The following is a 13,803-nucleotide window of genomic DNA, read 5'->3' on the forward strand; positions in this document are numbered from 1 at the left end:
ATTGTAAGCTTCAAAAAAAAGAAATACTTACTTAGTACTTATCAATATTTATCAATATGCTCAATTAATAACTCAAATGTTGCAGAGACATAAAGAAATCACAAGTGTCCTTGATTTCACAGAATTCTCAATTTAGCTGAATTGAAAAGACAAATGGCCATGAAAACAACCAGCAAATTGGGTGGCCTTGGAGCTGGCTCATCTTTGTCCAAGTATCCTCCAGATACCTTAGGAGTTGAATTCACCATGACTTGGCACCAACTCCCTTGAGGAATGCTTCTCAGCCCTGTAAAACCTGAGTGCCCTGCCAGCATTTGCCCACCTGCAATCCACACAGCACCACTTCTGTAAGAGGTTAACAGGCACTATGCAAACAAGGGCTGTGTGGGCAAGTCCGGGAAATACAGTCTTAATAAACGTTAAATCACTTTTTTTTACATTACAAGAGTTTTACTCATATTCTCAAACATTTTCTCTGTTTTCTAAAATTCCCCTTCCATATTAAACACTCTTCCATATCAAAGTCCCTAAACAAAATGCTTCTTGCTCCTCTGTGTCATAAATGAAGCCCCTTTTTCTTCTAAGAATATGACATCCTTCTTTCCTCTAAGAATATTATAGTACCTCCTCCCCAAATGAGGCTGTCTAACCCCTCGACCTCAGATAACACAGGGTTATAAATATTAACCTGCTTTCTTTTTGCCTATGAAGCTTTGATCAGACTCAGAATTTTCTTCTTTGACCCAAGCATCACTATTATCTTGTACGATTTTTGTGTTCATGTATATTATCTACCCACTAATTTCAAAGTCCTTCAATTTTGCTCTCAAGATCTTCCCTTCCATTTCACCTTCCCTAACCCAAGGACAGAGAACTAAACTGCTCTGTCAGAAATCTTTAATGTTCTGTTCTCTGATAACAAATTCCTCTCCTTTAGGCTCTTTCATAAACTCACTTTTCTCTCCAATCGAATAGATTGTTTTCCCTTGAGTTTCTCCCAGGTTTCATACCTCTCCTGATTTCCTTCCAGCCCTATTCACCGGGGACTAACTACCTCCCCAGTTTCCATGCACTCATGTCCATTAGTCATTACTGCCAACCAGACCCTAACCTTGTTATGAATCTGTCATTTTCCTTCACATGTGCAGCTAAAAACCTCTGGTGACAATCATGACATTCTAGGACAGCTGAGTACAAATCAACAGTCTCCAACTTTACACTTTGGCTTCTTGGTTGTTATTCTTTCTTACGTTCCTTTCAACGTCTTTTCAAAAATATCACCTCTCTTCTATGCCATCCAGAAAATGATGTAATCAGAAACTTTCTACTCTCCCTCCCCCAGAACCTGCAGAATTGTCTTCAGCCCAACCTGTACACCTGCCTTTCCAATCCACAGAGGGTGAGAGGCCTTGACAGGTGTGAGTTGATATTTCATTGTGGTTTTGATTTGCACTAACCTGATGACTAGTGATGTAGAGTACCTCTTCACGTGCCTGCTGGCCATCACCATGTCTTCTTTGAAAAACATGTCTAGTCAGGTCCTCTCCCTGTTTTTTTCTAGTTGTTTGTTTTAGGATATTAAGTTGTATAGGCTCTTTATATATTTCAGATATTAACTCTCCATCAATGCCTTTACTTCCACTGTTTTGTTTTATTTTATTTTTATTTTTTATTTTTTATCTTTTTAAGGCCACACCCATGGCATATGGAAGTTCTCAGGTTAGGAGTCAAATCGGAGCTACAGCTGCTGACCTACACCACAGCCACAGCAACTCGGGATCCTAGCCACGTCTGCAACCTACACCACAGCTCATGGTAATGCTGGATCCCCGACCCACCGAGCGAGGCCAGGGATTGAAGCCTCATGTATCCTAGTCGGGTTCCTTACCACTGCGCCACAACAGGAACTCCCTTGCACTGTTTTAATTCACCTCTCAACCCATCTTAATTTGGTTTGTGCTGCTACCATTTTGAGTGACTACTTACACTGAGACTGCCTGACCTTCTGATTGCCACATACAGTGGAAACCTTTCAGATCTTCGTTTTCTTTTACTTTCAGCCTTACTTTGTATGAACACTCTTTTCCTACCCTACACCATACCCCTGAATCAGCTTATCAGTTCTTACAGTTTTAACTACTGTAGGTTGAAGTTTATCAAACCTTTACTTGAGTTCTCAGCTCAAGACAGGTATATCCAAATTCTTGCAGGACATTACTTAATTAACCATAGGCATCTCCAAGTCAGCTTGTTCCAAGCAAACTCATCTTCATCACGACCTGCCTTGTATGTTTAAACATCCCAGTCTGTTAACTCTACTCCCTCAAGAGATTTCCTGAATCCATCACTTCCTTATGTTCCTACAATCGTGCTGCTGCTCATCTTGACTTGCTTGGATTATTATATAGTTTCCTTGCTGATATCCATACACAGAAACTTGTCCTTCAAAAATCCACTTTACCATATGACTACCAGAATGTCCAAAATAAATCCTCATGCTTTATTATGCTTATGCTTTAAATATTTTAGTGCAAGAGATTTTAACATGAGTATTCTTAGAGGATTCATCGACAGGTTTCAGGGGAATCACAGTAAGTCACAATAAATGGATAAAAAGTTTTGGGTGGGTGTGCTCTTTTTTTTGGACAGGGAGACAGTTAACCTCAACCAGATTCTCAAAATAATCTTTGACTCAAAAGAGTTTAAGAACTGCCACTGACTTCTCATCACCTGAAAAATGAGTTACGGTTTCCTTACCAAGTCACTGCAGTCTCTCTATTGCACAACGTTTACCTGTTTCTGCAACTTTATCTTCTGGGATATTTCACCTTGGATTTTATACTCCATAAACTCCAAACTGCTTTTACTTTTGTGCAGATATTTTATTAAGCCTCTATGTCATTATATAATGATCTCTGGTAGAATTTATTTTCCCCTCTTCTACTATTTGGCTTAACTCTAGGTTTTAATTACAGCTTCTTCCTTTTTCAGAAGTTTTTCTTCCAGAAGTCGTAGCACCTGTGCAAATCCTTACTTTACTGCATTTTAATTGTTGAGATGTCTGCCAACTCGTGTCATGCATCTTAAAGAAAAGAATTTTAGGAGTTCCTGTTGTGGCTCAGCAGAAACAAATCTGACTAGTATCCATGAGGACACAGGTTGAATTCCTGGCCTCACTCAGAGGGTTAAGGATCTGGCATTGCTGTAAGCTGTGGTGTAGGTCATAGATGTGGCTTGGATCCCAAGATGTTGTGGCTGTGGCACAGGCCAGTGGCTACAGCTTCAATTCAACCACTAGCCTGGGAACCTCCATATGCCTAAAAAAATAAATGAACAACAAAAAAAGGATAAGAATTTATTTTTCAGAGTTCCTGTTGTCACAAAATGGGATTGGCAGGGTCTTGGGAGCATTGGTACACAGGTTCTATTCCCAGCCCCACACAATGGGTTAAGAACCCAGCGTTGCCACAGCTGAGTGTAGGTAGTAACTGCAGCTCGGATCTGATCTGATTCCTGGTCCTGGAACTCCATATGCCATGGGGCAGCCCAAAAAATTAAAAAATAAATTAAATAAATTTAAAAAGTAGTTAAAAAATAATTTTATTTTTCATATTTTAATGTCCCTAAAGCCTAGCTTAGATTGAGCTTGGCACATTGTAAGCTCTAAAAGAGATTTGCTAAGTTTTTTTTTTTTTTCAGTGGCTAGCTCATCTTTTCTCTTTTTCCTTTTTTTTTTTTTTAATGGGTGGGGTGGGAAAGAAGTGGGGGAAGTAGACATAGGGAAGGTAGAGAGGGGCATAAGCCTTTCAACATATCCCTTTTCATAATTTTTTTGTAATGTGATTATTCTGTTTCTATGTTATCATGTTACATGTTTTAATCTTCCCTGAATACCTCTGGAAGAAAAGTAGCATCTAACTGAAGAGGACACACTCATCAAATGTTTCTTTGAACCAAATTGAATACACTATTGCATGCATGAAATTAAATGCCAAGCAAACATTTCCAACTCATTAAAGGAGATGAATAAAATCTGGATTAAGTCAAGAAATGTTAATGGAGTAGGTGCTACTTGCACTGAGATTTGAAAATGCTAAAGTTTGATTAGGTGAAGAAAAAGAGAAAGGGTTTTCCAGGGAAAGAGCAGTGAAATAACAGATGACATTTACTTTGGAAAAAGAAGCCTGACTGGAGAAAGAGGTGGGAAAAGGGGGGGAAAAAGAGAGGGAGAGAGAGAGGGGGGAAGGAAACATCAAGTATAACAAAAAAATTGACTAGTAGCTTCAGTGAAGGAAATGTATTGAGAACAACAAACAACATGTCTAGATTAGAAAACGTGTTCAGATGGGATCTTGCAAATTAAAGGAGAAGAATTAGACTTAATGTAGCAGGAAATTTTGAAAGTTTTTAATTATATGTTTAAATGATAAAAGCTGCACCAAGAAAATAACATTCACTGGGGCATTTTGGAAGGTCATTAGGAAGCTCTTGCAGGAGCTTTGAGACAGGAATAGAAGATCAAGAGCATGGAGTAAGGAGGGTCCAGGCAAGTGCCTACCAGGGCCCAAGCACTGGTCCAGTTTAGGGGGTGGGAGTGGGGAAAGCTGTGAATACAGTGAACCAAACTCCCTCATGGAGTTTTCATGCTACTGACTGAAGACAATAAACAAACAAACAAACAAGTAAAAGGCATAAGTCACATGTTAAAAAATCAAGGATGGAAAAATAGAGGCAGGAAGGCACATAGGAAGGGTCTTGGAGAAGGGGTAGTATGTAATTTTATATGGTGTGTCCAGGGAAAGCCTTAATTGTGGGTAATATTTGAGCCAAAACTTGAAGGAGTGAGGGACTAAGTGACTAGATCCCTGGAAAGAATATTACAAAGAGAGGGATCAGCAGGTACACATGAAGCCAGTGACAGGAATGGCGAGAACAAGGGGTAAATAACAGGATATGCTGTCAGAGAGGTAGCTGAGATGAGACCACGTAGGACATTCTACATTGTTGTTGGGAGGGAGAAATTTCCCTGTAGCCTTCCAGGTTCTTCTGGCTGGTCTCAGAGTTAAACTGGTACGAGACAGACAACAGAGAAAAAAAATCACATGGAAGTTTAACAGCATGTATACATGGGAGAGACCAGAAAAACTGAGTACCTTGCCAAAATGGTGAAGCCCACACCTTAAATACCATCTTCAACTAAAGACAAAAGAGTGTGTTGAGGTTAAAAAAAAAAAAAAAAAAAGTTCCCACTGTGGTTCAGCAGTAATGAACCTGACCAGTATCCATGAGGATGTGGGTTCAATCCCTGGCCTTGCTCAGTGGGTTAAGGATTCGATGTTTCTCTGAGATGTGGTGTAGGTTGGCAGCTGCAGCTCTGATTTGACCCCCACCCTGGGAACTTCCATGTGCTGCCATAAAAAGCAAAAAAAAAAAAAAAAAAAAAAAGCAACTGACATGGAGATAATGGAGATGGAAAAGCAAAGATTTGGTAAACCAGTGTTTGCTGGGCCAGCAGAGACTCTGGGACACAAAAGAAATTTTAACCAATAGACTTTGCTGGGTTCCACCCTGTCTCCACACCTAGTTCATCTACAGTTACCTACAGTGATCGCTCCTTTACTGGAACACATCCTCCATCTACATTCTTTAGGCAGCTAAAATGAAGATAAGAAGAAAAATTTCCTGAATCTTCTGTTTCTTAAAAATAACCAGTCTAGATTAATCCTCATGCCAAAGAGACACATTTTGAGATGGCAAATTTTACTCCCCTACAACGTCATCTAGAAATTTGATGCTAAAATACATATTCTTGGGAGTTCCCGTTGTGGCTCAGTGGTTAACGAATTCGACTAGGAATCGTGAGGTTGTGGGTTCAATCCCTGGCCTTGCTCAGTGGGTTAAGGATCCGGTGTTGGCGTGAGCTGTGGTGTAGGTTGCAGACACGGCTCGGATCCCCAGCTGCTGTGGCTCTGGCGTAGGCCGGCGGCTACAGCTCCGATTAGACCCCTAGCCTGGGAACCTCCATGTGCCGTGGCAGCAGCCCAAGAAATGGCAAACAAAACAAAACAAAACAAAACAAAAACGTATTCTTCTTCCCCATGAAAATGAGAAGCCAGTGGGAGTGTTTTGAAGCAGTGGATGGACATGCCGAGGCTTCTGCTTAAAGAAGCTTTCTGCCCACTGTGTTGAGAAGACACTGTGGGGATGAGAATGGAAGCTGGGAGATTCTTTTGGAGGATATTCCACCAGCCTTGTGGAGAGGTGGGAATGGCTTGCCCAAGGAGGAGGATATTCCACCAGCCTTGTGGTGGAGGTGATAAGAAGTGGACTGATTCTGGATAAATTCCATTGCAGGAGCCCACAGCCCGTCTGATCCATGAGACTTGGGGTTGTGAGAGAAAAAGAGGAATAAACAATATCTGTCCTGAGCAACTGAAATGATCACCTCTACAAAGCCCTTCAGAATATTATACACGCTACTAATTATCTCAGCTGTTTGGAAGGATGTGATATTCTGTGTCACTGGAAAATAAATGGAGTGTTTCAGTAAATGTCATTTAGATGAGGGGAACCACAATACACAGTTTAGGTTTTGAGAAATTTTGAATGTTTCCTTCAAAGATAAGAAAATGAACTTATCCTTCTGCTCCACAAAGGGGCATTCTCAAAACCTCTTTTCATAACACCAGTCACTGAGTTTTTTCTAAGGCTCTTTCTAAATGTTAATTTTCCATTTTAGGTCCAGGATGTTTCTCCAGAATTATTTTTTGAGGGAAATTCTAACGACTTACTGTCACTTACTCAACTTTAAAGTCTTAAAGAAGCCAAACTGTCATCAACATCAAAAATTTATTGGTGATCTTCAGAGGCAAAGCCCTCCACTGAGCAAGGGGCCTGCAACCTGGCCGGAGACCTACATGCATTTTCGTGATCTCGCCAATTACTTTGCAAGCTTCCGGGTCAGAGACCAGATCTGACATCTTTCACATCTTCAGGGCCTGGTATAGTCACTTACATCCGTGCCCCCCAGAATAACCATCTATTTAAATGGCATCTATCTGAAGTCACTAAACACTTGCAGTAGTTCCTTTTCTATTCTAGGAAAATGTTACCGCTGTCCTGTGGAAGTGTGCCGCCCTCCACCCAAGTCCCACCCACGTCCCAGTTCTTCAGGGAATTACCTGGACAGTCCTCCTCCACCTTCCTTTCCAAACCTATGGACTCCACTCAGGGTGCCAGGGGTGGGGGGGGTCTCGCTTTCCCTTGGCCATTCCCATTTGACCCTTCAATGGGTGATCTGGCCCCTTGACGCTGTCTTTCAGGTCCCCTCAACAGCATTCTCTGTGCCCCAGACACAGCTCAACCTCCCAGAAACCCTGACCAATACTTCTGCCCCAGAAACTCCTTTGCCAAGAGAAAATTTCCAACAGTACCTAGATTTCCCTCCTTATTTTAGCATATTCACTTAAAAATCTCCCTTCAGCATTCCTCTGTGGGCACTCCGCTGTTTGTTGATGTTTATGTCACATGAGGTAACAATGCGCTGGGATGAAGCATCCTTTTCCTGACAGTGTAATGGGACAGCACAGCACTGCCCTTCACCAGCGGGCTTTCTACACTCTGCTTTTTAAATTCTCTCCCTTGTTCACAGGAATCTCTGAATAGAAACCTCTAAAATATAATGATGGATGGTGACATAGAGATACAAACTTTGCTCTTTCCTCTTACATTTTCCTTTTAATTTCCTATCTCCTCAAAGTGAGATATGGACCTGCAAACCATCAGTACCTCTCTAATCAAATTTATAGCTCTCTCATGCCTACCTGATTGCAGCCACATAGCTGCCACAGGTGGCCTTCTATCTGGGCTGCTGATTACTGTCCTGGCAGTTTAGGAATTTAAAACCCAAATCTTAGGAAAGTGCACATAGAGAATCGATGCGTTGTGTTTTCATTCTCTTCTGCTTTTCCTCAGCTCAAATGTAAAAATGTCAACACAAAATGAGGTAGAGAAGATCATGCAGGGCTGAGTCTTACCAGGCCTTGGCACTACTACACTAGGCCTTCCAGGCAGGTGTGGCCAGAATGTGGGGCACTGACTCACACACCTTGGCCTGATTATTACTTGCACAAAGGGTGACCCTGGGGACGCTCCAACCTTTCTGAAATCCAAGGTAGTCATGAAAAAGGGTTCCATTCAAATGCCAGGCTGCTTTGGAGCTGAGGAAACTCTGAAAGCAGCAAAACATGGAACATCTGATCAGGAGGCAGCTCTGGACACTGAAATCCTCAGGCTTCCTTCAACACTACCATCCACGCACATTTTAAACTGGATTTCAGATCTATAAAATGATCTGAAAAAAAAGTGGGGGTATGCTTTCAGCCTCATCTCTAGAGAAGACCTTTTCAAAATCTGTCTAAATAGAAACAGGCAGTTACGGTCCTTATTTGACACTGTAGATCAATGTTCTCAATTTTTAGGGTACACTGCAATCACCTAGAGGATGTGCAGGCTCTACCCACAGAGCTCCTGACTCAGGTGTGGGGGACGGCCCCAAATTTGTCTTCCTACCAAATTCCCAGGTGATGCCAACACTGCTGGCTGGGGACCAGCCCTGTGAAGTGCCTCCTCTTCCTAGCCATGGAAGGTGATGGACCTCCTGTCCATCCTCATTGTGTGGGAGTAATATACCACCCCCCCCGGAACACCAAAAATAGAGAAGACTCTACAGGAAGATGTAGGTATTTTTCTTTCTCCAGCTGGCTGGGTCCTGACTTTAGCTGAACACTAAATTTCATCCCCAGATATGTAGTTTTCCATCTTACTGAAGTTAGAAATCTCAGAGTCAGACTGCATTTGAGCTCAAAGGCAGGATGCTCCATACTTAGTTCAGATCAGAGCTTTACTTAGCAAGGCTGCCTGGTCAGCAGGCATCTAGCTTCGTAGCAGCTGGGAGAGCTCTGCTTAAAGCGCTGATTTCTAACAGGTTGAAAAATGGGATTGTGTGGGGAGCCAAACCACCCTTTTGAAAAACTGCCAAAACTTTTGTTCCTTCCTTAGCCATTCCTTCCTTTAATCAGGGCCCCTTTACTCATGGTACTGAAACCGAAAGCTGCCTCACATATGTACCTGATGGGAGACCAGTCCCCTCTTTCCTACGAGCCCTGGCAACATGTGTGAGATTGCTGAGTTCTTATGTATAGACTCAATCTCTCTCTCTCTCTCTCTCTCTCTGGCGGTTGAAAGGAAACTCAACGCTGTCAGATTTTTCCATGCTACGGCGCTGGAAGTGACAATATGTCGCGCTGCCTTTGTCGGATGGTTTATGTTCCTCTCTTTGCTATTTCCATTTCCTAAGATTTGAGGTAATTCAAAGTAAGTTGTGATGACTGGTAGAATTATGAGGCATACTGAAATTCCCAAATTACAAGTAATATTACTTTGTACCAGAGAGGTGAGGTTTTACCAGAGGGTTCCATCTGCCTCCGGATGGCAACTGAGAGAATATTGTCGATGACACGCATTATCACAAGCTCTCAGAAACTGTTACTTGATATGGAATTAGCTTGAAGGAATGAACCATGGGCAGCTCTGGAGCAACCCTCCTCGAGAAAGTTGCACATGGTTCTGAGGAGTAAATAAAGGAAGTCCAGGTAAGCCCACCACGTTCCAACTAATTAGGAGGAGAGGGAGGTAGAACACAGGGAAAATCTGAGAAGATTCCCTAGGAATCTGAAGCCACTGTGTCCTGAGGTTGCAAAGTGAGCCAGCTTGCTTCCATGTCAAACAGAGAGGCTCCTGAAGTGGGAATTTTACAACCCTACTTCTCCATAAAAGTAACATGTTTCATATTCCAACAGAACACAGCAGAATATAAGAGATGTATGTCACCCTAATTTGGTCTCCCTCTACTCTGTGCTTTACTGTAGCATTTCATGTACCCATAACTTGCAATAAACAGTTCCTAATGAATAAATCTTACATTAGCACCACTACCCTAAGCTTGATATATTTTCTAGGTTTTTTTTTTTTTTTTTTAATTCAGGGGCAGGAAGCTTGGTTTGTTTAAGTTTGTTTATAATATAGCCTTGTGTAATAAATACAAACTTGGATAATAAATGGCTTTTGAATGACTCAGTGTTAAAGGGCTTTGTTTATTAGTATTTGGACAGCATATACTGAAATTTACTGATGAGGAATTTGATGCTCTGGAAAACAGGATTGGTTTAGAAAATGTTAAGTATTTGGAGTTCTTCAAGAGATTGTAATAAAGAACTTCTTTTATTCTTTTAACAATACTCTTAAAATTCGTAAGGACAACACTGAATATAAATGTCTGCACAACTGGAAAAGCCAATAAGGCATAAAGACGTTAGGATGATTCATCTTTTGGCATTAATAGTCTAGAAGAAGAAATACATTAGTGACCTACCAGAGAATATAAATACGGCTTTGTTAAATTTTAACTACCTTAGTCTAGAATTTATTTTTTCTGATGGGCATATCAACTTATCTCTTGAAATGATCATAGGATTTGTTTAGAGTGAAACTTTTTTCTCTGTCTTCTGCTAGGAAAACTAAAAATTGTTTTGCACTGGTAACCAGAATAGCTTGTAAGAAAGACTTTTCCAGGGAGTCTTAACTACTTCTTAATCTAATTTACTGTTGTATAATTATATTTCAAGTCATAATTTATTCTTTCAAGGATTTCATTTATGTTTATGACCTTTATATAGCATCATTTAGATGTTAGAGAATTTATAGTTTTAAGTGAGAAATAATATTATATTTAAAATTTTGAAAAAATATTAATTATAAAACTCAAATGCTCTTTCCTGAAAATATAGATTTACCAAAACAAAATGCACTGATACAAAGTTATTTGCTTTTCTTTCTCTCTCTCTCTCTCTCTCTTTTTTTTTTTTTTTTTTGCTTTTTAGGTCCGCACTCGCGGCATATGGAAATTCCCAAGCTATGGGTCGAATCAGAGCTACAGCTGCGGGCCTACACTACAGCTCACAGCAACGCCGGATCCTTAACCCACTGAGCAAGGCCAGGGGTCAAACCTGCAACCTCATGGATATTAGTAGGGTTCGTTAACCACTGATCATGAAGGGAACTCCCTGCTTTTCTTTTTAGGTATTTTATATTCCATTTTGAGCACTAAAGTTTATAATTGAAAATAAATACATATACTGTGAATTTTGATTCTTATTCTGAAGTGTTATTAAAAATTCAAAATTTAGTGACATTTAGTATTCTGATTCTGAAATATTCATTTTATATTAATGAGGCTGATTAACTGTTCAGTGATTATGAAGATAGTTGACAAAAGATATACACAGAGATAGAATAAATATAATTATATGTTTGATTTGGTCTATTCAGGCCATTTAGGAACTGTGACCCAGTTACAAGGGTAATTATCATAACAAGTAATTGCAATTTTAATTTTACTACAAAGGGTATCTGGGAGGTCCAGCAGGTCAAGCAAATGAAAAAACAAGAAACTTCCAGATGCAGATAAAAAAGTGAAATATAGGAACTATTTATTCCTATTTCTCACATAAAATACTTCATCTTATATAAGTAAGGAAATGAAAATTAAAAAAATAGGAAGTTATTTAAATTAATCCAACGTGCTATTGCCATATTATTAAAAAGGGTATTTAAACAAGAATAAATATTAAGATATTCTTTCTTTTTTTTTTTTTTTGTCTTTTTGCCTTTTCTAGGGCCTCACTCATGGCATATGGAGGTTCCCAGGCTAGGGGTCTTGTCAGAGCTACGGACACCAGCTTACACCAGAGCCACAGCGATGCCAGATCTGAGCCACGTCTGTGACCTACACCCAGCTCATGGCAAGGCCAGATCCTTAACCCACTAAGTGAGGCCAGGGGTCGAACCCGCAACCTCACGGTTCCTAGTTGGATTTATTAACCACTGAGTCATGACGGGAACTCCAAGATATTTTCATAAATTATTATTTTCACATCATGATTGATGTTCTTGATACAATATATGTGTACAAAACTGAAGAACTCATGATTTTCTGTCATGGCAATTTCTATAATTACTTTATCCATGGAAGTAGCATATAAAGCAAAACATCTTTCTCAATCAAATTGTCATCATTTCCCAAATCAGTTAAATAACATTTTTATTGCTGCCATTCTGTCAAACACATTGTTTTAATAGTCCCAAAGGGAAATAATGTGCCAAATGCATGTAAGGTCTACAGTTCCTATTTTCCTAAGATATTTGAAGGCAGGGTTTTTTTTTTTTTTTTGGTATAATTAATTTGCTTTTGGAAAAATTACCCTCCTATCTCTGAAAGCCCTTAAAAAATTACTCAAGAAAAATGTTTAATTCGAGGCACTTAAGAAAAAAGGTTTACAAAAATTGAAATTTCAGGGGCATCTAAGTAGCAAATCAGATAGACACTTAGGGAAATTGCTTATATAGAGGAAGATTATTAATTTGAACAAAAATATAGAAGCACATATTTGGTAACATTCTTCTACTTCTTGTGGTGCCCCTTCCTGATTTGCATGGGAGCTGCAACATGTCCAGTGCTCATTATGTGTCAGTCCACTGAGGAATTAAACAACTTGCCCAAGGATGCTCGGTGAAACTGGCATGCTGTTAGGTGCTAAAGTTCGAGGACTTTACCATCATGCTGACCTTATTTTCACAGGCTCAGCTGGTGAGATGGAAACTCTTATTGGATCGACTACCAGATCACAGCAATTCAGTCTGAAAATAAGAGCTCCATCCTCATGACTTCACTTCCCAAAGGCCCCCATCTCCTAATACAATCACTGTGGGGGTTAGAGGTCAATGTATGAATGTTGGGGAGAATCGAACATTCACCCATAGCAACAAAATAGTTTTTAACAAGCTAATGTTTATGAGAAGAAACCTAAATAAAATTTGAACTTTAAATAAATCCATAAGAATTAGAAACAAGGTTTTTCCCCCTTATATCACAAACAGTAATAACTAAAATCAAGATACCTATAACATTCATAATACATAAAACAAAATAGTAATGTAACAACTAAATAATTTTATCTTAAAACATAGCTAGAAAAAAGATACTTAAATAATTCACTTCTCACTTGGAAGTTATTCACTACTACATTGGTTCCAAATTTCAAGGGTAGCATCTAAATTACAAAGTTCATAACCTATAAAAATGGGGTAATTATTTCATCCCAAAAATACAAGCAAAAATTTATCTGCTTGCTTTATTTGAACTTTTGGAGCCTAACAAATAGGCTTTTGCTTTCTTACAAATACCATGCCTGACTCCGCCTCATCAGCCTTTTATGCTAAAATGGATTAGGCAGTACAATAAACTTGAAAAATGTGCCTAATTCCAAAACAGAACTAACAATTTGCTTTAAAACTGGGAGGCAGCATTGTATAGTAGAAAGAATTGGGGCTTTCAAGTCAGATTAAGCAAAGTTCAAATTCTACCTGTGCACTCACTAGGCTTTTGCCCTTAAGCAGCTTACTTAGTCTCCTTGAACTTCATTTCTCACTTGCAAAATAAATCGTAAAAGCATTCACTTCCAAGAGTTGTTTGTGAGGATTAGAGATAATGTTTCTAAATACCTAATGTGATGTGTGGTACACGTTGGTGCTTCTTAACAAACATAGCTTCAAAACACTGTGGAGCAAAGGACACTGTCAATGTGCTTTTAAAAAGCAATATCCAGAGTTCCCTGGCAGCCTAGCAGTTAAGGATTTGGTGTTTTCACTGCTGTGGCTCAGGGTCAATCCCTGGACAGGGGAACT

General features: G+C 39.7%; 1 protein-coding gene across 8 annotated transcripts in view; it reads right to left on the minus strand.

Annotated features, from left to right (window-relative positions):
* Positions 1 to 13,803, minus strand: part of C6H8orf34 (chromosome 6 C8orf34 homolog) — a 361,855-nt gene that overhangs the window by 103,157 nt on the left and 244,895 nt on the right. The window lies entirely within an intron of this gene.

This window comes from Phacochoerus africanus, chromosome 6 (genome assembly GCF_016906955.1).
Source record: "Phacochoerus africanus isolate WHEZ1 chromosome 6, ROS_Pafr_v1, whole genome shotgun sequence".
Lineage (NCBI taxonomy): Eukaryota > Metazoa > Chordata > Mammalia > Artiodactyla > Suidae > Phacochoerus > Phacochoerus africanus.